We start from the raw sequence: 23,390 nt of genomic DNA on the forward strand, positions 1-23,390 counted from the left end.
CGAAGGTTCAGTGTTCCTGTTCTGAATATAATTTATGACATTCCAGGTTTTTTTACTGTCGCCTGATACATGATATCGCACAGTTTATTGGTTTGACTGTGAATTTAGTACTTTGTTCACGTTTGAGGACTATATTACCAAGGTACAGTGAGGGTTTTTCTAGGTTTAAGTCAAGTTTATAACTATTACCCAGTTCCTGACTTTGGTCAACTCACTGTTCATAGTTCACATCAAGGAATAGAGATATGAGTGACTAACATGAATATCGTCTGCAAATAAGCTGTATTTTAGGAGTGTGCTGGAGTAGAGTATATAATTTATTTATAACAAGAACAGTACTGGGCCGACAATGGACCCTTGAGGAACGCCACACAAAAATAGGTCAAGAGTCAAGATTGATGATTGTTCTAGCAGACATACTGCTTCCTGTTTAGACAGATGCGAGGTAAACCAATTGTGGGATAAGCCCCTAACGCCGTTCTGTTTAAGATTTAATAATAGGATGGTATGGTCGACAGCATCAAAGGCTTTTGAGAGGTGGATGCATGGACAGGAGTAAGAGAAAAATTAATGAAAAATAGCGTTCCCACTGTATCGTCAGCACCAATTAATAACCGTGGCAGATGAAGCACCTAAAACTACAGTAAGACTCATCATTAACCCTGGGTTTTTTTTCGCCACTTATCAGCTTACTAGCCGTTCTGCCGGTGGGTTTATCCCAGTGTTTCTCAAACTGGGGGGCCGTGGCCCCCAAGGGGGTCACGGCAAGATTTTAGGGGAGACAATGGCAGGCTGGTGTAAGTAGTACATGTTTGTAGAAAATGTAGAAACTCTGGTTCAACTTTCTTTTGTTACTTCGACTTGTGAGGGGAGAATTTTTTTTTGTCATTGTGTGTAATCATAATACCCATACGGTACAGTTTACACAGTATGGGGCAGCAGCTTGTTTTTCATTTCCAACGGATTCGCTCAGATTGCACGATTCTAGTTCCTGTTCAGACGAATTCCTTGACCTCAGAACGATTCTGCTGCCAGAGACCTCTATGAAGAAAAATCTCTGACTGTATTCTGGTGCTCAATGTATCAGTCATATCCAAAAGTTAGTGAGGTCGCACTTCGAGTCCTCTTGCCATGTTCTACTACTTATTTATGTGAATCTGGTTTCTCCACCTTCTTCAAATAGAGAATAAAAGCCGAAACCGGTTACGTGTGGACCCAGACATGAGATGTGCTTTATCAGTGACTCAACCTCGAATCAGTCGACTGAATGAAAGGAAACAATGTCATCCATCCCATTGAACTGTAACAAAATATGCATTATGTTTGATGATTGAAAACATTAAAATAAAGGAGGAGAACCAGAACAGTTTATTTTCATCATTATTTGTGAGGGGCTTGGGAGAGAACTGAAGGGGGGCCATGTTGAGTGTTCCTCATGGGGGAGTGGCAAAGTTTGAGAAACACTGGTCTACCCAGTGTTAGTACAGTAGGAAACCAGAGTCTGAGAAACCTATGGTGTTTTTCCACAGATCAATTTATTTATTTTAATCATCTGAGAAAATAAAGCGATTTGCAGTTACTGTGTCTAAGGGTTTGTAATTTTGTATATATTATAATAATACAAAATCTTCGGCCTTTCTCAAATGCAGGTGGTTAAGACGAAGCAAAATAAGAAAAGGTCCTAAGAGTGAAAAGAGCATTTTTAGTACAAGGTCAAAAAACAATAAAAAATCTAATGAATATAGAGAAGCTGAATCCGAATTTTCATGTTGCCATTGTCAATTTTGTGTGTTAGGACCTGAAAATTTTAAATTTAAAATGTACACCATAATTCATCATTATACATCTGTGGATGTTATAAAGTTACTTAAAGACATCTTCAAACGTAACAATGCCACCAATAATATTAGGATATGTTAAAACATGGACAGACGCCCCTATAACTGTCCAATATCTGGAAATCTACGAACATTAATTGCTTTCAAAATGGGTGTTATATTTGTATTTATTGCTGTGGTGAAATTTTTATATTCCGATTAAAAAAAATATATTTTTCTTGACTGATGCATTTACAATGTTGGTATTCCAAATTGGTCGCCGATACAATAAAATTGATATTGTATTTGACAGCTACAAAGAAACCTCCTTCAAGTCTTCCATAAGGCAACGACGTTCGAAATCTCTGAAGCCAGTCAGTTGTGCTGTTGATGGACAGAATGTACCACTATTGGCCATCTGGTCCAACTTCATGGCTTTACAGGAAAACAAGGTAGATCTTACTTCATTTCTATCACACGAGCTGTTGACACATGTACCCTTTGACAAAGTTGTTGCGGCAGGGGAGTTATTAATGCACAAGAAGTAAGTTCTTAAAAAATTACAACCCATCTCTTTAACCTTTTTTTCCCAAACACGAAGAGGCAGACACCAGATTCATCCTTCATTGCATCAACAACATGTTAGTGTCGGGAACAGCAAAGAACAGGAAATATATCAACATTAGGGCGATTCATCATAACCTTCCCCACACTGTTGTGCCAGCTCTGTTTCCATACCATGCCACAACAGGGTGTGACACCACCGCTTACTTTGCTGGGAAGCCAAAACCGCCATCATGGAAGACATTCCTTCAGCATCAAGACCTACTTGTTGAACTAGGAGAAGGTGAACTTACAGATAAGAAAGTCAGTGATGCAGAGATGGTCAGGAGATTAACGCGGCTAATTTTTGTAGGTCAGGTCGTGGGAAAACCTGGGACATGTGAAATCTGATTAGGTCAGTGAATTTACATCAGGTACCTGAAGTAAAGCCACTATGACCCCAGGCTTGACCCAATGACATGTTTGACAATTTTAGTCCCACACTCATGTCCTCAAGCGGAATATCGGGATGGCCACGAGACAAGGATGAATTTTGACGTTTATGATGACATCACAAAGTTTGGATTAGCTTATCAAAAGACACCGCGGTTAGCAACAGAGGTACCAAGGTGCTTGTACAATTCTGAACTAGAATGGCGTGTATAAAATATAATTGATCTAATGATCATGTACACATATATTGTCTTACGGGGAGACGATTTTTTCAGGTTGAGAAGTTCCATCTCATAGTCAAGAGGTTAAACAAAACTTCACTACACTACTCATAAATGCCCACTTTTGCAAAGGCACACTTTACTTAGAACATGAATTCATTCCCTCTCATCCTCTTGTAACTTAACTATTTTCATCTGGCTAGAGATAGACGATTACACTTAGCCGAGGAAACCCGCCAGTATTGTTAAAGCGTTATCCTGCATTGTAATCTTTCCCAACTGATATACACTTTCCTTCCTTACCCCCACCCACAGAAAAAGATCTACCCCGACACACCCTCCTTCCAGCCTGCCACTAGTGAATGCTTCAAATTCACACCTCAGGGAGAGAGAGAGAGGATTGACAATGCTATGCGTGGTAAACGAGGAGGAGCTAACTGCACAGCACAGTAGCATCAGATGAAGGAGGGCAAACTGCTTGCTTCCTGAGGCCCCCACACACACAAAGAGAGAGAGTTCTGGCACCCAAAACGATATACAGAGGGGACACACACACACACACACACACACACACACACACACACACACACACACACACACACTTACAAAAATAATTTGATAATGAAGTGTTAATAGCACGGGCCCCCAAGTTACATGCCCGCGGCTCGCTACAACTTTTAATCCGGCCAAGACGGTATAACCTATAGGTGGACAGTCTTACCCGTACGTGTGGAATGCTCTAAGGACTGAGACACACTAGATCTGCCTACCTATGATGAGCGTCAGTCTAGGGGGTGGAGACTGGTTGATTGGTCAGCGGGCCAGGAATGTGTAGGTATTATTGGTTGGGGTAAATAAATTGGTAGATATTGATTGGGGTAGATAGGTAGATATCATTTGTTGGTGTAGATAGGTAGATAATTGGTTAGGGTAGATAGGTAGATAACATTAGTTGAAAGGTAGATAATTGGTTGGGGTAGATAGGTAGATATCATTGGTTGAGAGTAGACAAGTAGATATCACAGAATGAGGACAATGAGTGGTGAGCTGATAAAAGAGAAATGAACGTAAATAATTCATCCAGTCACGCTCTGTGGCGATGGTTATAATGTTTAGACACAACCTCTACAGTAGGAATCCGTTATATATAGGGAAAAATATATATACCTTGACAGCTATAATAGAACCACGACAAAGAGGACTGTTTTTTATGGTCCAAGGCTGCTTATGTTCCTCGCTTCTTGAATGATTTAGCGTCTAGGGGTGTGGAGTGCCTGGAGGGGGGAGAAAGAAGGGGAGTAAGAGAGGGGTACAAGGTAGGTGGGAGGGGGTACTGTTGGGATGGGAGGGGGTACTGTCTGGGTGGAAGAGGGTACTGTGTCGGTGGGAAGAGGGGTATTGGTTTGTTGAGAGGGGGTACTATGGGGGTGGGAAGGGTACTATGGGGATGGGAGGGGGTACTATAGGGCTGGGAGGAGGTACAATGTGGGTGGGAAGGTGTGTAAATAAATAAATAATAATAAACGGTTTATTAATAGAGTTGCAGCCGGTGGATGAAAATATACAAACTTACATGTGATTTAGACATAATGATATACATGCAATACATTGACAGGGCTGTACAGTACATAAATCAGGAGCTGTTTATTATTTTAACAATAGATGGGATGGTGCTGTTCTTATATCTATCGGTGCGGGCTCTTATGGGCTGAATTTTGTTGTAGTGGCGGACTGCTCGAGGTGGGCGGGGGACTGCCGGTGGCAGTAGGTGGCGAAGACGAGGGTGGTGCAGTAGCCCACTGCCAAATCCTGCTAGTGCGTGGTGGAGGTCACTGAGGGATGGCATTTCCAGGGTGGAGAAAGCGTTGATGTAGCCCGAGTAGTGTGTGTGTGTGTGTGTGTGTGTGTGTGTGTGTGTGTGTGTGTGTGTGTGTGTGTGAGAAAGAGCAGGGGAGAAAAGATGAAATGAAATGAAAGCAGGGGAGATGAAGTGGGTTGGATAGATCGATAGGTAGAATCATGTAACCCTTCATGAGTTCTCTCTCTGGAGTCTGGTATAATTAAAATTTAGGGATTAGGGTAGGATTAGCTGGGATTAGATTGAATCAAACTAGGTCTTATCTAGACGGTCGTCCCTCGTTCTTCAAGTGAGGTGCTTCCTATCAAGGACTGCCACCAGACTGGTGCCTGCACTACAGCACCTCAGTTACCCAGAGGGATTAGAACGACTGCATTTGCTTAGCTTATACTACAGACGGACAAGTGGTGATCTAATTGATGTATATATTTAAACATTCATCGGATGTCCATACCTGGAGCTGGCGGACGCTTGACCCACTAGGGGTCACAGCTCAAGGTTGAAGAAGCCACAAGTCCAGAAAACTGTCCGGGCCAGAGAATGTTATGACGGCATTGAGTGTGAGCTCTTTCAACACCAGACTTGACCAACACTGGCACAGGTACAGATAAATTCAGGAGCCGGTGCATGGCCAGTACTTGCCATCAGCGCGTAATCAAAGACATGACTGACTTCCCAAATGGCTAAGGAGCCGCTCAGTGACGAAGATGATAAGAGTAAAATTAATAAAACCTAGTTTTCTTGCTTTTTTAAAAATTAATACTTCACAATTTCTTTTGAAAAGAGTTTATGTTATTATATGTTAAGGGAACAAGAAGAAAATATTAAAATACATTGATATTTCCTACGGAAAATAATGCTTGGTTTAACTTCTTTGTCTGATTTACTTTCTCTGTTTATTTACAACTTTACCTCTGAGTACACACGAGCTTTCAAAAGGCGACCCTAAGAAGGAGAATGTGAGCGTGTTATCCCTATAAGATTGAAATAAATACGTTTTTTAAATAAACAAATGTATTCGTTTTCTGTAACAATGACTAAAGATTTAGTGGATTACTCTACCAAATTGAGTCTAATATTGAAATTACATTGCGAGGGACAGGATGACTGATGGAGTTGGGGAGATAGATAAGGTGGCTGGGTTTGGTTGGGAAGACAAAGTAGCTAGGTAGGTTCTTTCTTTCTTTGTTTCTTTGTGGTGTCTTATCGTTTGTACCGTTTGATGCAGTTTGTAGAGCATCCTCCAACTGACACATCTGAACACGGCGCCATAAGCTCGTTGAACAGGCTTTGTGTGAAATATAACAGAGTCTAGGACTGCTTTTTAGTATCCTGGTGGTCCAGAGGTAGCGTTCCCCGGTCACAGTCGTGGGCCATGGGTTCGAATCCTGGCAGGGTGAGGTGTTGATTATATGTAGAAGTCCGCGTGCTTTATTGGGCTAATGAAATATCTGATATAATGTTTGATAAGTTCTCTAAATGGATGCCACACTACCAACTACATTTATATGAACAATTAAGAACCAACCAGACTGCGAAGAACAGCAGAAAGATCTTTGTGAGCTTCAAGAGAGGTCGAAGAAATGGCTAAGAATCAATGTCACGAAGTGTAAGGGGATACACCTAGGTCATACCAACGGTAAGGAGGCGTATCTTTTACAAGTCTCGACAGGACGAAAAAACTGCATTAATAGAGACTGAATGCGAAAAGGACCTGGGAGTGTATGTTGACAAAGAACTGAAGTTCTCGGGCCATTGTGAAAAGAAGGTGCATCAAGTAACTAAACTACTAGGTCTTATAAGAAGGCCGTTCATATATCTAGACAGTCTTTCCCTCGTAACGCTCTTCAAGAGCGAGGTGCCTGGTCCCCGAGATATGCTTGGGACTGTCAGTTGATTGAAATGTCCAAAGGAAGGCCACCAGACTGGTGCCTGCTCTATGGCACCTTAGCTACCCAGATAGATTAGAGTACCTTCAACTGTCTAACTTATACTACAGATGTATAAACATCTCAGAGGGCATTACTTAGTCGAGTGTCCATACCTGGAGCTGGCGGATGTCCGCCCCACAAGTGGTCACAGCTCAAGGTTGAAGAAGCCATAAGTCCAGAAAACTGTGAGGGCAAACTTTCTCGGAGTGAGAGTTGTGAACTCATGGAACAACCTGCCAGAAAGTGTTGTGACGGCACCGAGTGTGAGCTGTTTCAAGACCAGACTTGACCAACACTGGAGCAGGTTCTGATACATTTAGGAGCCGGTGCATGCCCAGTACTTGCAAACAGTGCGTAACAGAGACAGGACCGACCACCCAAGCGGCTAACGAGCCGATCAGTGGCGAAGAGGATAAAATTAAAAGTATAAACGTATAAAAAAAACACATTTCTAATGGTACAACGAATCCCTACATTGCACAATAATTGATATTGATATTGATATTCAAGTATGTGAGCAGCTTGAAAGTCAGTTAGAAATAACAATTGGAACAGTTCAAGGAGTCATCAGTCTTGCTCAGTATTTGATGAGTGTTGTCTAAGACGAGCAAATTGGTAAATATGAAGACCTTAACAAACTCTGAGCAAACCTGTATGTCAAAGAGAAGGACGTTTAGAGTCTACCACCCATTGACGACACATTTGTCCATCATGTAAAGCGAGCTACACTATCTTACAATCTTGTATTTGGGTCAAAACTGATCAACCACAACCTGTCTTTCCAGACCTATTCAAGTTTGGTTGGGTATCAGATGATGAAGTCAAACCACTGTTGACCACAGTTTCATCAATACCAGAAATGTTCGTACCGTCAACATGGGCCGTGTGTATACTGTACATGCGATGGTAAACCAGGGTCATGTTCAAATATGTTACTGATTATATTGACAGGAACGAGTATTTCTTGTAAATTGTAGATTATAAAGCATATCTGGCAACTGACAATTATAGTATGTAGCACAGGTAATGCCACTCAATAAAAAAGAAAAACCCTTCTTATTTCATATCAGTTCGATAGATATTTTGGAGTATTAGATGTTTGGATTTTTGTAACTTGTGACCAACAACTAAACACCGTAATAAATCTTAAGGTTACCTCAGTCAAATTTTAGTACTGTACCCCCACCTTAAATTGTTTCTAGCCAACATACAGGGGTAATCTATTGAAAAGAACCTTTAATCCTCCTGCAGGTCACCGTGTAGGGTACCACTCAAAAAACAAATTTGGGTCTCGGGCTATTGGTACTTTACACACTATTTTGGTCAAGCTCACCGGTCTATAATCATAAAAGATTGTGATATTATATTTTCCTGGTTCTTATGCATTATAGGTTGATATTTCACATTACACATCATTCCAATGCTAATTAAAAATAATAATAATTAGCTTACGGATCTATCACCACTTTCAGCATTTCGGAGACATTTGAAGTATACTATTTGTTGTAGTGTTATTGGGCGCCATAACAAATATATCCACTGACTTTAACGTAAATATTAATACAGTTGGACTTTGTTTTTGTAATTCTCGCCACTGAAAAGCTTTCTAGCTGTTTGGGCTCTCTATCCTGTGTCAGTACTGGAGGAAACCGGGCACCGTGAAACCTGTGATGTTTGGTAGGGTGAATACATGTTTTTGTTTATGTATAATAAAATGGATGACAATTTGCCTAGTTTTAGTATGTTGCTAACCTCAACGATACATGACATCCTCACAGTTAATAATTTAATACATAATGATAAGCCAACCAGGTGGCTTATCATTATGTTTTGTTTTAATAGGTTGGCTCAACTTATTAAAACAACACATATTTCTGTCAACAAAAGCCTGGTATCCTCCATGACGGTCCCATCCCTCCTCCCATGGTTCGTTGATTCAAACTGTAATTCGGTTGGTTCGAAACTGTATCGGTCTGGATCGACAAATCGCTCAACTGATCAGTGTTTCCATCAGCTCAGTGTACAGGTGACGGACTCGGTGCTCTCCATTTTCGCCGCCACCCCTACCTTACTGCTTTGTGCTAGACTTATTATTTGTGTAAATTGTGTGTATATACAGTACATCAAAATGAACCATGGCAGAGTGAAGCATTACTCGGATGGCTCACCACCTCAAGCGGAGAATACGGTAAGCTATTCATAAGTAATGGCAGGTGAATTGATGATGCATGATTTATTAGACGTATATGGGTTTTGTTGGCGAGAATTACGGGCTATGGATAAAAGGGAGTAGAGGCGGGTGGAGAGAAGGAGAAAGAGATTATTAACATACAAAACACAGAGGGGGGGGGGATATTATCGAGGTTAAGAGGGCAGAAGTTTTGGAAGATCACGGTAGCCATTTGTATTTTTGTACTCAGTTTTCGAGCCGATGTTCCGTCCAGGTGTACTGTAGGTGTTCACGAGCACCATGTAAGGCTTCACTGTCGCCGCGGGGAAACTTTTATTATTGTATTGGAATTTAAAAAAAAAATTAAATGAAAAATATGTTGCATTCATTAAGGCAAAAAAAAAGTGAAATTGATTAAAGTTTGGTGGGTAAATTTTTACGTTACCAATAATGGGTTTGGACATGAGACTTACGTTTTTCCGATGCGTTCTGATGTATTTTGAACGATTCTGACCTTTATTTCTATCGCAAATGACTCTTTTTTTTTTTTTAGTTTAACATTCTTGAATTGAATTGTAACAGTTTATTTAGCCAGAAAAACACAGATACAGAGTGGATAATAATAACAATATTAACATGGCTGAGCCAGTTGAGAACCTGAGCTCTCTTTGAGGCACCTGATATATACTATACATTTATCTCAGGAAGTATTATGTAACATTTAGTATCATCTGGAATAGTACAATAGCATGGTGGTAATAAGAACATCTCATAATGTTACCACGATTATCACTTCATTATTTATTTATTTTATTTATTTATTTATTATTTTTTAGTTAATTTTTTATTTATATTATAAGTATATACATTAATTACAGTGGAATTGAAAAACAAGTATAATGGGGACGCAGTACAACCTGGGTTGTACAGTAATAAGGTTGAACAAGAGGACAAAACTCAGGGTTATGTCAAGTTGGCAAATATGTTTATTGCAATGGTAATTTCTTATCTATTTACATGATAATTTCCGATAAAACGGTTTTGATGGTACAATAAAAGCAGGTACTGTAAATATAGTAAGTGTTACAAGAATTATTAATACTTAGACAGTAGATATTTTTTAAGAGATGATTTAAAGGAAGGGAGCGTAGTCTTTGCTCGGATGTGTGGGGGTAAGTTGATCCACACCTTCACACCATGATATTTTATGGAGGTCTGGGACTGAGAGTAGCGCATGGGGGTGGTCTTTAGTAGCTCTGGGTGCCTTAAGTTGTATATCTGATTATTATGGAACTGGAAATAATTATTGTCAATCAAGTGATTGATAGATTTGTAAACAAAGAGGGCACAGCAGTAGGTGTTAATATCTTCGAATTTTAACATTTTCAATTTAGCAAATTTTTCGTTTGTGTGATGTTTTTTATTTAAATGGTCATTGTCCGTACAACTCTCTTTTGTGCAGTAACCAGGGATTGTGTTTTTAAAGAGCCAGAGGCCCCCCATAGTGTGTAACAGTGTATCAGGTGTTGGTAAACAAGATCATGATAGATTTCTTTCATTGCTGTGAGAGTGAGCGACTGTCAAGTGTGATTCATGATACCACACTGTTTATTGATTTTACTGTGAATGGCTTGCATGTGGTTTCTCCAGTTAAGTTCCTCATCAACAATAACTCCGAGAAATTTAGTATTTTGTTTGCGTTTGAGGACTGTGTTACCAAGGTACAGGGGTCCAAATCTGGGGTAAGTTTTTCCTTCTGTTAAAGATCGTGTAGTGGATTTTCTCAAGGTTTAAGGTCAGTTTATTACGTATTAGCCAGGTCCTGACTTTAGTCAATTCAGTGTTCATAGTTCTCATCAAGGGCCCGTGGGAAATCGGGTTTTTTGGGTGAGGGGGGGGGGATGGTGGTGCTAAAACGAGTGATATGCTATATACTGTAAATGACCAAAGTTGGCTCAGATTTTTCGTTTTTAAGAAGTAAAAAAAAAATGAGAATCCCTGCCAAGTTTTGGCGAAAGATTAATATCAAATTCGAATGAATCACACCAAAACCCATCGGAAAAACCAAGGTTTCTTCTCAAAATCAGTTTTTGTGCTTACCTAATCTAACCGCCAGGGAGCTAGGGAGGGTGGGAGGTGTTGAGCTAGGGAGAGGAGGGTGGGAGGTGTTGTGTTAGGGAGGAAAAAGGTGTTGAGGTAGGGAGAGAGGGAAGTGTTGAGCTAGGGAGAGAGGGAGGTGTTGAGCTAGGGAGAGAGGGAGGTGTTGAGCTAGGGAGAGAGGGAGGTGTTGAGCTAGGGAGGGAGGTGTTGAGCTAGGGAGAGAGGGAGGTGTTGAGCTAGGGAGAGAGGGAGGTGTTGAGCTGGGAGAGAGGAGGTGTTGAGCTAGGAGGGTGGGAGGTGATGAGCTAGGGAGGGAGGAGGTGTTGAGCTAGGGAGAGAGGAGGTGTTGAGCTAGAGATGGTGGGAGGTGTTGAAGTAGGGAGAGAGGAAGGTGTTGAGCTAGGGAGGGTGGGGGTGATGAGCTAGGGAGAGGAGGCGATGAGCTAGGGGAGAGAGGAGGCGATGAGCTAGGGAGAGGGAGGAGATGTTGAGCTGGGAGAGAGGGAGATGTTGAGCTAGGGATGGTGGGGTGTTGAGCTAAGGAGAGGAGGCGATGAGCTAGGGGGAGGGAGGCGATGAGCTAGGGAGAGAGGGAGGTGTTGAGCTAGGGGAGAGAGGGAGATGTTGAGCTAGGGAGGGAGATGTTGAGCTAGGGATGGTGGGAGGTGTTGAGCTGAGGAGGGAGGCGATGAGCTAGGGAGAGAGGAGGAGCGATGAGCTAGGGAGAGAGGAGATGTTGAGCTAGGGGAGAGAGGGAGATGTTGAGCTAGGGATGGGTGGGAGGTGTTGAGCTAGGGAGAGAGGAGGCGATGAGCTAGGGGAGAGAGGGAGGCGATGAGCTAGGGGAGAGAGGGAGATGTTGAGCTAGGGAGAGAGGAGATGTTGAGCTAGGGATGGTGGGAGGTGATGAGCTAGGGAGAGGGAGGCGATGAGCTAGGGAGAGGGGAGGATGAGCTGGGGAGAGAGGAGGCGATGAGCTAGGGAGAGAGATGTTGAGCTAGGGAGAGAGGAGATGTTGAGCTAGGGATGGTAGGAGGTGTTGAGCTAGGGAGAGAGGGAGGCGATGAGCTAGGGAGAGAGGGAGGTGATGAGCTAGGGAGAGAGGAGTGTTGAGCTAGGGAGGTGGGAGGTGTTGAGCTAGGGAGGGAGATGTTGAGCTAGGGATGGTGGGAGGTGTTGAGCTAGGGAGAGAATGTTGAGCTAGGGAGAGGGAGATGTTGAGCTAGGGAGAGGAGATGTTGAGCTAGGGATGGTGGGAGGTGTTGAGCTAGGGAGAGGAGATGTTGAGCTAGGGAGAGGAGGTGTTGAGCTAGGGAGGTGGGAGGTGTTGAGCTAGGGAGAGATGTTGAGCTAGGGATGGTGGGAGGTGTTGAGCTAGGGAGAGAGGGAGGTGTTGAGCTGGGAGAGAGATGTTGAGCTAGGGAGAGAGGAGATGTTGAGCTAGGGATGGTGGGAGGTGTTGAGCTAGGGAGAGAGGAGGTGATGAGCTAGGAGAGAGGAGGCGATGAGCTAGGGAGAGAGAGGGAGGTGTTGAGCTAGGGATGGTGGGAGGTGTTGAAGTAGGGAGAGAGGAAGGTGTTGAGCTAGGGGGTGGGAGGTGATGAGCTAGGGAGAGGAAGGTGTTGAGCTAGGGATGGTGGGAGGTGTGAAGTAGGGAGAGAGGAAGGTGTTGAGCTAGGGAGGTGGGAGGTGATGAGCTAGGGAGAGAGGAGGTGATGAGCTGGGGAGAGGGAGGCGATGAGCTAGGGAGAGGAGATGTTGAGCTAGGGAGAGAGAGGGAGATGTTGAGCTAGGGATGGTGGGAGGTGTTGAGCTAGGGAGAGAGGGAGGCGATGAGCTAGGGAGAGAGGAGGGCGATGAGCTAGGGAGAGAGGGAGGTGTTGAGCTAGGGAGAGAGGGGAGATGTTGAGCTAGGGATGGTGGGAGGTGTTGAGCTAGGGAGAGAGGGAGGTGTTGAGCTAGGGATGGTGGGAGGTGTTGATCAAGGTGAGGGAGGCAGAAGACCAAAGGCAGCCTAGAGAAGGAGAAGGGAGATTAGAGCAAATGTCAAGCTAGAGACAGGGATAGGAGGGTGGAGGGGAGGGAGGGAAGGATGTGGTGCTGAGCTGAGGAAGGGAGGGAAGGATCTAGCGCTGAGCTGAGGGAAGGAGGAAGGATGTGGAGCTGAGGCTAGGGAAGGGAGGGAAGGATGTAGCGCTGAGCTGAGGAAGGGAGGGAAGGATGTGGTGCTGAGCTGAGAGGGAGGGGAAGGATGTGGCGCTGAGCTGAGGGAAGGGGAGGGATGGATGTGGTGCTGAACTGAGGAAGGAGGATGTAGCTTGAGGCTAAGGAAGGGGAGAATGATGGTGCTGAGCTGAGGAAGGGAGGGAAGGATGTGGCTAGGCTGGGAAGGGAGGAAGGATGTGAGTGCTGAACTGAGGAAGGGAGGGAGGGAAGGATGTGGCCTTGAGCTGAGGAAGGGAGGGAAGGATGTAGTGCTGGGCTGAGGAAGGGAGAGGGAAGGATGTGGCGCTGAGCTGAGAGGAGGGGAAGGATGTGGCACTGAGCTGAGGGAAGGGAGGGAAGGATGTTGAGCTGAGCTGGGGGGAGGGGAAGGATGTAGCTGAGCTGAGGGAAGGGAGGGAAGGATGTAGTGCTGAACTGAGGGAAGGGAGGGAAGGATGTGGCCCTGAGCTAAGGAAGGGAGGATGTAGCACTGAGCTGAGGAAGGGAGGGAAGGATGTTGAGCTGAGCTGAGGAAGGGAGGGAGGATGTAGCCTTGAGCTGAGGGAGGGAAGGATGTAGCACTGAGCTGGGGAAGGGAGGGAAGGATGTAGCACTGAGCTGAGGAAGGGGAGGGAAGGATGTGGCGTTGAGCTGGGGAAGGGAGGGAAGGGTGTGGTGCTGAACTGAGGAAGGGAGGGGGAAGGATGTAGCCCTGAGCTGAGGAAGGAGAGGAGGGAAGGATGTAGCACTGAGCTGAGGAAGGGAGGGGGGAGGATGTAGTGCTGAGCTGAGGAAGGGAGGGAAGGATGTGGCTGAGCTGAGGGAAGGGAGGGAAGGATGTAGTGCTGAGCTGAGGAAGGGAGGGAAGGATGTAGCGCTGAGCTGAGGAAGGGAGGGAAAGGATGTAGTGCTGAGCTGAGGGAAGGGAGGATGTAGAGCTGAGCTGAGGAAGGGGAGGGAAGGATGTAGCACTGAGCTGAGGAAGGGAGGGGAAGGATGTAGTGCTGAGCTGAGGAAGGGAGGGAAGGATGTGGCCTTGGGCTGAGGAAGGGAGGGAAGGATGTAGTGCTGGGCTGAGGAAGGGGAGGGGGAAGGGATGTAGCGCTGGGCTGAGGGAAGGGGGGAAGGATGTAGTGCTGGGCTGAGGGGAGGGGGAAGGATGTGGCGCTGGGCTGAGGAAGGGGAGAGGATGTGGCACTGGGCTGAGGAAGGGGGAAGGATGTAGCACTGAGCTGAGGAAGGAGGGAAGGATGTAGTGTTGAGCTGACGAAGAGAGGGAAGGGTGTAGTGCTGAACTGGGGAAGGGAGGGAAGGATGTAGTGCTGAGCTGAGGAAGGGAGGGAAGGATGTAGTGCTGAGCTGAGGGAGGGAGGAAGGATGTTGAGCTGACGAAGAGAGGGAGAGAGGTGTAGTGCTGAACTGAGAGGGAGGGAAGGATGTAGCACTGAGCTAGGGGAAGGGAGGGGGAAGGATGTAGCTGAGCTGAGGAAGGGAGGGAAGGATGTAGGCGCTGAGCTGAGGGAAGGGAGGGGAAGGTTTAGCTGAGCTGAGGGAGGAGGGGAAGGATGTGGAGTGTTGAGCTGAGGAAGGGAGGGGAAGGATGTAGTGCTGAGCTGAGGGAAGGAGGGGATGGATGTGGCGCTGAGCTGAGGAAGGGAGGAAAGATGTAGTGCTGAGCTGAGGAGAGGAGGGAAGGATGTAGTGTTGAGCTGAGGAAGGAGGGAAGGATGTAGTGCTGAGCTGAGGAGGGAGGGAAGGATGTGGCGCTGAGCTGAGGAAGGGGAGGGAAAGATGTGAGGCGCTGAGCTGAGGAAGGGAGGGAAGGATGTAGTGTTGAGCTGAGGGAAGGGGAGGGAAGGATGTGGTGCTGGAGCTGGGGAAGGGAGGGAAGGATGTAGCACTGGGCTGAGGAAGGGGAGGGAAAGATGTGTCGCTGAGCTGAGGAAGGGAGGGAAGGATGCTGTGAGCTGAGGGAAGGGAGGGGAAGGATGTAGCGCTGAGCTGGGGAAGGGAGGGAAGGATGTGGTGCTGAGCTGAGGAAGGGAGGGAAGGATGTAGCACTGAGCTGAGGAAGGGAGAGGGAAGGATGTGGTGAGCTGAGGAAGGGAGGGAAGGATGTAGTGCTGAGCTGAGGGAGGGAGGGAAGGATGTAGCGCTGAGCTGAGGGAAGGGAGGAAAGATGTAGCGCTGAGCTGAGGAAGGAGAGGGAAGGATGTAGTGTTGAGCTGAGGAAGGGAGGGAAGGATCTAGTGCTGAGCTGAGGAGGAGGGGAAGGATGTGGCGCTGAGCTGAGGGAAGGGGAGGGAAAGATGTAGCGCTGAGCTGAGGAAGGAGGGAAAGGATGTAGTGTTGAGCTGAGGAAGGGGAGGGAAGGATGTCGCACTGAGCTGAGGAAGGGAGGGAAAAAGATGTAGTGCTGAGCTGAGGAAGGGAGGGGAAGGATGTAGGGCTGAGCTGAGGAAGGGAGGGAAGGATGTAGCGCTGAGCTGAGAAGGGAGGAAGGATGTAGCGCTGAGCTGAGGAAGGAGGGGAAGATGTAGCGTGAGCTGAGGAAGGGAGGGAAGGATGTAGTGTTGAGCTGAGGAAGGGGAGGGGAAGGATGTAGTGCTGAGCTGAGGAAGGGAGGGAAGGATGTAGCACTGAGCTGAGGAAGGGAGGGAAAGATGTGGCCTTGAGCTGAGGAAGGGAGGGAAGGATGTAGCACTGAGCTGAGGAAGGGAGGGAAGGAGTTAGTGGTCTTGTCAGGGTAGAAAGCAAAAGTAGACAGTTCATTTAAAAGCTGTACTAATACTTTAGGAAGTTGGTGTAGCTCCCTTACACTGAGGGTAGTAGTACCGTCACCGCCTCCGTTTGATGTACTCCATAACATAGTATTGTTAGCACTCACAGGTACTGCCACACACACACACACGGACACACAGACACACACACACACACACACACACACAGTGCCGAATTTAGACCTGTGGAGGCCCATGGGCAGCCTCTTTGTGGAGGCCCCCTCATTATAACTTATCAAGAGGATGGGGTGGCGAGTGAAGCGAGCCTAAATATCTGGGAGTTCCGGGGGGGCTTAAGCGCCCCAGGAGCAATTAGTGAACACTTCTTTGAAGAATTTTGAAGCCATATGCAGTTATATAAAATATTAAAAATATACGGTTCATAGGAAAACCAGGTATTCATGAATTTCAAGGAGTAGCTAGCCTAATTTCTATCACGCTTCTCTGAACATAGTTTTACGTGATGGAATAGATAAACATGCATTTGAAAATTAAAATAAAAATAATCCAAATGAATAAACAAATAAATAAAATTTAATATGTAGGAGATTGGAGGCCCCTGGGCAGCTGCCCACTTGCCCCTCCTGATCCGGCCCTGCACACACACACACACACACACACACTTACACACACACACACACACATTACGCTGTTGAGAAATTTCATATTATTTTTCTTTTGTGAAGAAATTGGTTATTCTTCCCGTGACCACTCGGTCTCCTCCGCCATTAGAAACCCCTGGGAACCGCCTGCTCAAGTCGCCGCCTATCTAAACTACCAACTCCCCCACGTTATTAGAAACCTATTTAGAACGTTGTTGTTTTTTATTCTCTGTTGTGGTAGGGATCGCCTCACACCACCAGGGTTTCTCCCTTGGTCCAGCCCTCTGAACATTCCCCTTTATCTTCTTACAGTAATTCTACTTCCCGTTTCACTAACCCTTCCCATGGACGAAGACTTCCACAGTTGTATTTTGTTGAAGTGCTGTGCCAGGGGGGAGGAAGGGGGGGGTTGTTAATGTCCTGTAACTGACAAGAAACACTCCAGTACCACCATCATCATCTGACAGTCTTCTTCGCCCTCACACGGCCCGACCAACTCTTCATCGTCGTTCTGCCTACTGGGCTCTAACTGGTGGGAGCTTGTGATGCTTGTGCTGGGTCATCTGTACAAGGTGAAGAATGTTGGAAAAATCAAACTAAACATAGACTAACCTCATCTCACCTAATGTATACTTGTAGTGGATTCCTCCCCTACAAGCACCGAACCTTCTCGAATTCCCCAGCCTACGCCTCCAGCGCCGCCCACGGAGCAGGGGGTCAACTATCTACCCACACCTACCCCCGCCTTATAAGGCCTGACACCGCTGTGACCGCCCTCTTTTCTACCCAGTGCCACCAGTAAGCAACACCTCCTCCTCCGCGCTAGCCTGGCGGCTCCCGCTCCCGCCGGCGACCTAGGCGTCCCTCAAGCCGCGTGCCCTCACTCTGGGCACCCTCACCACCCAGCTCTCTCTACTCAACGCTTATTACCAGGCTACCTACCCAGCAACAAGCTGCATTGTACATCCAATACAATATGTGTACAGTGAGCACATTGTGAGTTTCCTTTCTCCATCCCATCCTGAGTGTGAACCAATATCTCAATACCTTACAAATGGTGACCCCCGGAGTGACCACTCACACGGGATGGAGGAGAAACTGATCACTCTCCCAGTCTTCAAGCAACATGGAAGACTGGCTTATCCACACAGAGACAGCTCTCATCGGCTCTACAACTACTGTCTCTACACTGCAGGTTAGACACCCTAGAGCAGCTCTGCTACTCTAAGCAGACAGCCGCTCCTCTTCCTGCCCCAATGCACCACGTCCTACTGACCCCAACACACCCGTCCTGCCTCAGACGCCGCCCAGGCCCAGCAGCACCCCCTGCCGCTCCTCCTGATGCGGCCCCTGCTCCTGACGCGGACCCACACACCCCTTTTTTCTCCCCCAGGTACCCCCTGCTCCTGTCCTGCACCCTGCTACTGTCCTGCTCCCTGCTACTGTCCTGCTCCCTGCTGCTGTCCTGCACCTCTTCCTAATGCAGCCCCTGCCTGACCCAGGCTCACACACACCAGCGCATCTGAGAGGACTGTACCTGTCCAAGGGAAGCACAACATTCATCGCCTCCACAACCCTCTTCCCTCCCCAGATCCGGTGTATGCAGGTTGCCCCCCCCCGGAGCCGGCTCATCCAGCCTCTCGGTTCTGCCTCACCTGTGGCCAGTTCTGCTCACTTGACACGCCGCCCACCGCCTCCAGTATGTGTGGTCCTCCCACAAGCACGAATCTTCTCAATTCCCCCTCGCCTCAGCGCCACGGGCCGGGGTCAACTATCTACCCACCTACCCCGCCTTGGCTGACACGCTGTGACCGCTCTCTTTTAGTACCACCAGCAAGCAACACCTCCTCCTCCTCCTCCTCCGCGCCAGCCTGGCGGCTCCCGCTCCCGCGGCGACAGGCGCCCTTAAGTTGCGTGTCCCTCCTCTGGGTACTCTCACCACCCAGCTCTCTCTACTCAACGCTTATTACCATGCTACCTACCCAGCAACAAGCTGCATTGTACATCCAATACAATATGTATACAGTGAGCACATTGTGAGTTTCCTTTCTCCATCCCATCCTGAGTGTGAACCAATCTCATAACCCTACATACTCACCTCACCTAACTTCGACTTACCTCACCTCACCTCAACTTACTTTCCCTAATCTCAACTTACCTCACCTCAGTCTACCTCACCTCACCTAACCTCAACTTAACTCATCTCATCTAACCTCAACTTACCTCACCTCACCTAATTTCAACTTACCCCCTCACCTAAACTTACCTCATCTCACCTAACCTCAACTTAACTCACCTCTCCCTCCTGGAGGAAACCGTCTTGCCGTGGTGGAGGGGGGGGGGGCTAGAGGTGGTGTGTAGTGAAACTACAGTACTGTATTGAAGAAAAAAATTACCAGCAACCAAATGGCAATATAGTATATTTTGTTGTAACTTATTTATTGGTATTATTTTTTTATTTATTCCTCACATTTATTGGTACTGTACTGTATACTGTAGAAATGGGAGGTGCATTGTATGTGGCATAAAATATGGAAAGTAATGTTTATTGCCTTCGTTTTTTTACCGTATAATAAAAAAAAATAAAATTTGCACATTCTTTAAGAATGATTGTGTGCTTGTAACAGAGTACAGTAAAAGATAATGAAGAGAATTATGTATATCTACCAGAAATTACGAGCTGAACAATAAAATAGCTCTTAGCTTTACCTCACCCACTCTGAGTGCTACTGGGCGGCAAGTCCGAGACTGGGCTACATGTGCCATCTCCACGGATATTAATCCTCTGTAACGAGGAGGATTTAGGTAGAATATTTAGTAGGGGGATTGTAAAGAGAAGAAGTTGGGTAGTGTGGCCGGTTAGTTATTAAGCTGTAAATACGTTCTTAGGGGAAATCTTTCTAAACACCAATTCCAATACAACTATTTATTATTCAACTGAATGACATGGACACATTAATAGATCAACATTTCAAAGTTACTAGAACATTATATTTACGTTACTAGACGCTGACTCTCGGACATAAACATAAAATGAATACACTTCCCACCATAAGTAACTCACCCTGTGGATAGCTCTGACAAAGACTCACGTGTGACCTGAGGGAGGTCCAGCAGGTGCTGTTGAAGTGAGTGCTGGACTATGTCTCCTGTGGGAGACTGCTAGCTGGAGACGCAGTGCTGGGGAGGGAAGTCTCCCTCCCGACCTCGACTAGTGACAAGCGTGACTCCGTCTTCTGTCTTTAGTGTTGTGAAAGTAATGCCCCGTGGAAGGAGCTGCAGGGCCTTTATATTGGAGGAGAACCAGCAGATGACCTCTCCAAATTAACACTAAACTGGTTAGATCTGGACAGCTTCCTAATTATTACCACCCGGGTGTGTCTAGACCGGTGTACTGGCTGGAGGGGTTGCTTCTTGAGTCACACAATCATTTCACGTGGTTTAGCTAATAGCGTGGCAGTGAGAACTCTGGGTCAGTGTGACTGACTTCTCTTAGGTCAGGTCTGGACAGCTGTGTTTGCCCATGTGTGGTTTTTTGAGTAACACGGTCATTATGCAGGGTTAACTCAAGTACCTTGTCTGTGACCTCTCCTGGGTCAGGTCTTACTGTCACTGTAGGGTGTGTCAACCTACTGTATGTGGGTTACCACGTAGGCATCTACTTACTGTTATATGTGTTTTTCTTCTCTGGGCTGTAAGCTATGGTCTGATAAACAATCATTACACCTTCTGCCAAGACCAAAGCTATCATAACAGAGAACTGATGACACATATAGACAGTAATATCATGTGCAGTATCAAGAATAGCCCCTGAGACGATAATACATCTTCACATTTTCCAAACAATAACCTCATAGATGTATGTTTTTCTACTGGCTTAGTTTGATCTGACAAAACTTACTACACCTCATTTAAAATATCATTTCTCTTTTTCCTTAGTTATTGATTCTTTCACTTAATGATTGGTTTTTAGAAACACGATCTGATTGCTAAAGGAGGGATACCTATATTTTGTGAGCTAAGCCATATTCCGTCTTGGTTTTTTCCTCCTTGTTTCTCGTGTCCAAGAATCTGACACAAATTTTCCATTCTCCATCAAGAAGCCTCAATCTAAAAAGTTGTTCCTAATCAATTCAATCATATGGGGAGTATCTGCATTTGAAAATGTTTTCTTTGTTTTGACAGGATCTATTCCAAAATGTTTCCATCTTAGAAGGCCCCAAATCATGCACTACTGTTATTCAATTTTCTTTATTAAATCTAACAATATTTTCTGCATATTTGATTCATCAAACTCAAAATATGCAAGTCACCTACGTCTAAGACCCCACAGTATACACCCCCTACCGCAGTGGTGGTTTATATATGTCCAATAACTTTCGTGAACTCCACTTCACCCCATTCCATTCCATGAAGTGATATTACTACAGTATAAACTTTTATTTTCCTCTAAAACTTTCAGATTTTTATTTTATTAGTGATAGCATAGATAAGATGTCATTACACAATGAAAATTCTTTGTGCATTCATTTAAAGTAGAGAGAGAGAGAGAGAGAGAAGGTACAGTCCTCTTCACTAATGTGTTTACAGGGGCTCATCAGGTTTTGTGCAGTGTGGCAGTGCTGTGTTTGTTTACATTCAACAGAAGGAAACTCACAATAGTAAACATATTATGGAATTAAATTAATACAATATTAAAACAAATATCTCAAGGATAATGATTTCTGGAATGTTTATATGACAAGCCCCTGTAAATGTGCTATTGAAGGAGGCTGTACATCATCCTTCTTTAGGAGTCTTGTTCTTACGACTTTCAATTCTTCGCAAGCGAGACTTAATATCATCATTGAAGTCGTGTATAGTAAAGTGAATGGAATAAATAACAGCATTAAGAACATAAGAATGGAGGAAACTGCAGTGGGCCTATTGACCCAAACTGGGCAGTCCCATTTACACCCAACCCCTATTCAAGGCAACAGGAATTTATACACATCTCTTGGGAAACTAAAGTAGCAAACATCTGAACCTGTTGTCTTTAATTTTGTGTTAAAGCAGCCCAAAACTGAACAGATGTTTGGCATAGTTACACCACATTCTTAAGTTACTCTGTTGTCTGCTTTATGTAAAACTGATGGCACCTGACCCTCAATGTGGTCAGATCATGGTGCCACAGGCTTGACTGGTGGAGGGGGGGACGTGTGCTGGCCAACCTCTTTTTATTTATTTTAATTTATTGTATTATTTATTTATTTAATTATTTATTTACTTACTTATTTATTTATTTATTTATTTTTTACTATAACCATATCAAACCTAACTCAACCAATTTAAAGCCTTTTCACCTCACATCCATCACACTGGGAAGGAGCAACTAAGTAAATTTACAAATTGAACTAAAAAATTTATTAGTAACATGAAATAATACTGTATACCATAATCAAGAGACATCTTATTTTTACTAAGGCACAAAAATTCCAGTGATAATTATGACTTATGATATTCAGTAAAGATTGTATGTGAATAAGAGATCATTAGTATGGACATCATCTATTTAACACAATGATACAAATTATTAGCTGATAAAAAACAAACAAACAAACAATACAGTATAATGACAAACTCAGCTGAACAACTTCTTATTTACTTCTCACTTGTCGAGTTTTTTATCAAAATTTAGTGCCGTATTTGTTATTTTATCACTGGAGAGAAAATATATTAACCCATTTGTGCTAATACATCCGCGATATATTCATCCGAGACAGATTTTTCCTCTGCTACACCCATGGCTGTGGATAAACGGGCAGCAAGTACATGTTTACATACAATATTATCTCTCCTCTTCACTACGTTAAACTTAAAGGCAGGACACTGGCAGAAGGCTGAGTTCGGGAGACACACATATGGGGTTCCAGAGCTGCCAGTAACTTGATACAACCAACGTCCACAGCTGGAAGTGACCTTCTTGATCTGAGACAGACATGAAAACTTGATTACAGTATTAATGATAAAAACTGACTGAAATGGATACACATATGTATATTAGTAACAAAATAATTAATTTCACTAAATACTTCACTGCAGAAAACTACTTGAATAGTGATTCCATGGTGACTGTCAACTCCTATCACTTAAAAATACTGTATTGTACAATAATAGGATATCAGTTTTCACTTTTTGTAACTTACACATAATATAGAGGGATGTTAAGGTACGGTATATGATAGTTTAAGTACTGTTCCTGTGCCTTACATCTGAGGCAATCATATATACTAAACTGTGGCTGAGGTTGTGGTAAAATATATAAGTAAATAATAATTTATAATGTCAGTCTTGGGCAGTTGTAAAGTAATGATGTAAATTTACTTAAGTACTGTACTCAAGTAACATTTTTGGGTATTTACCTTTTAAAAAGTACTACAAATTTTCAGTACTTTTACTCAAGTATGGTTTTCTAATACTTTCGCTCCAATACAGGTGTAAAAATAAAAATCATCACTCGTTACATGCCCCAAAGAATACAGTAGTTCTAAATAGTATCCAATCACAGGACAAACTTGGAAGCTAACCAATCACAAGCATTTCCTCACAGCTGGACCAATCACATATGTTCTTTTATATTGTTTCATCTTTGTAATCAAAAGGCAAAAACGGAGTTTAAGCGCCCAACATTGTGACTTCTCTCAAGCTTAACACCCCTCTACCTGCATCTG

This window comes from Homarus americanus, unplaced genomic scaffold (genome assembly GCF_018991925.1).
Source record: "Homarus americanus isolate GMGI-L3 unplaced genomic scaffold, GMGI_Hamer_2.0 scaffold4896, whole genome shotgun sequence".
Lineage (NCBI taxonomy): Eukaryota > Metazoa > Arthropoda > Malacostraca > Decapoda > Nephropidae > Homarus > Homarus americanus.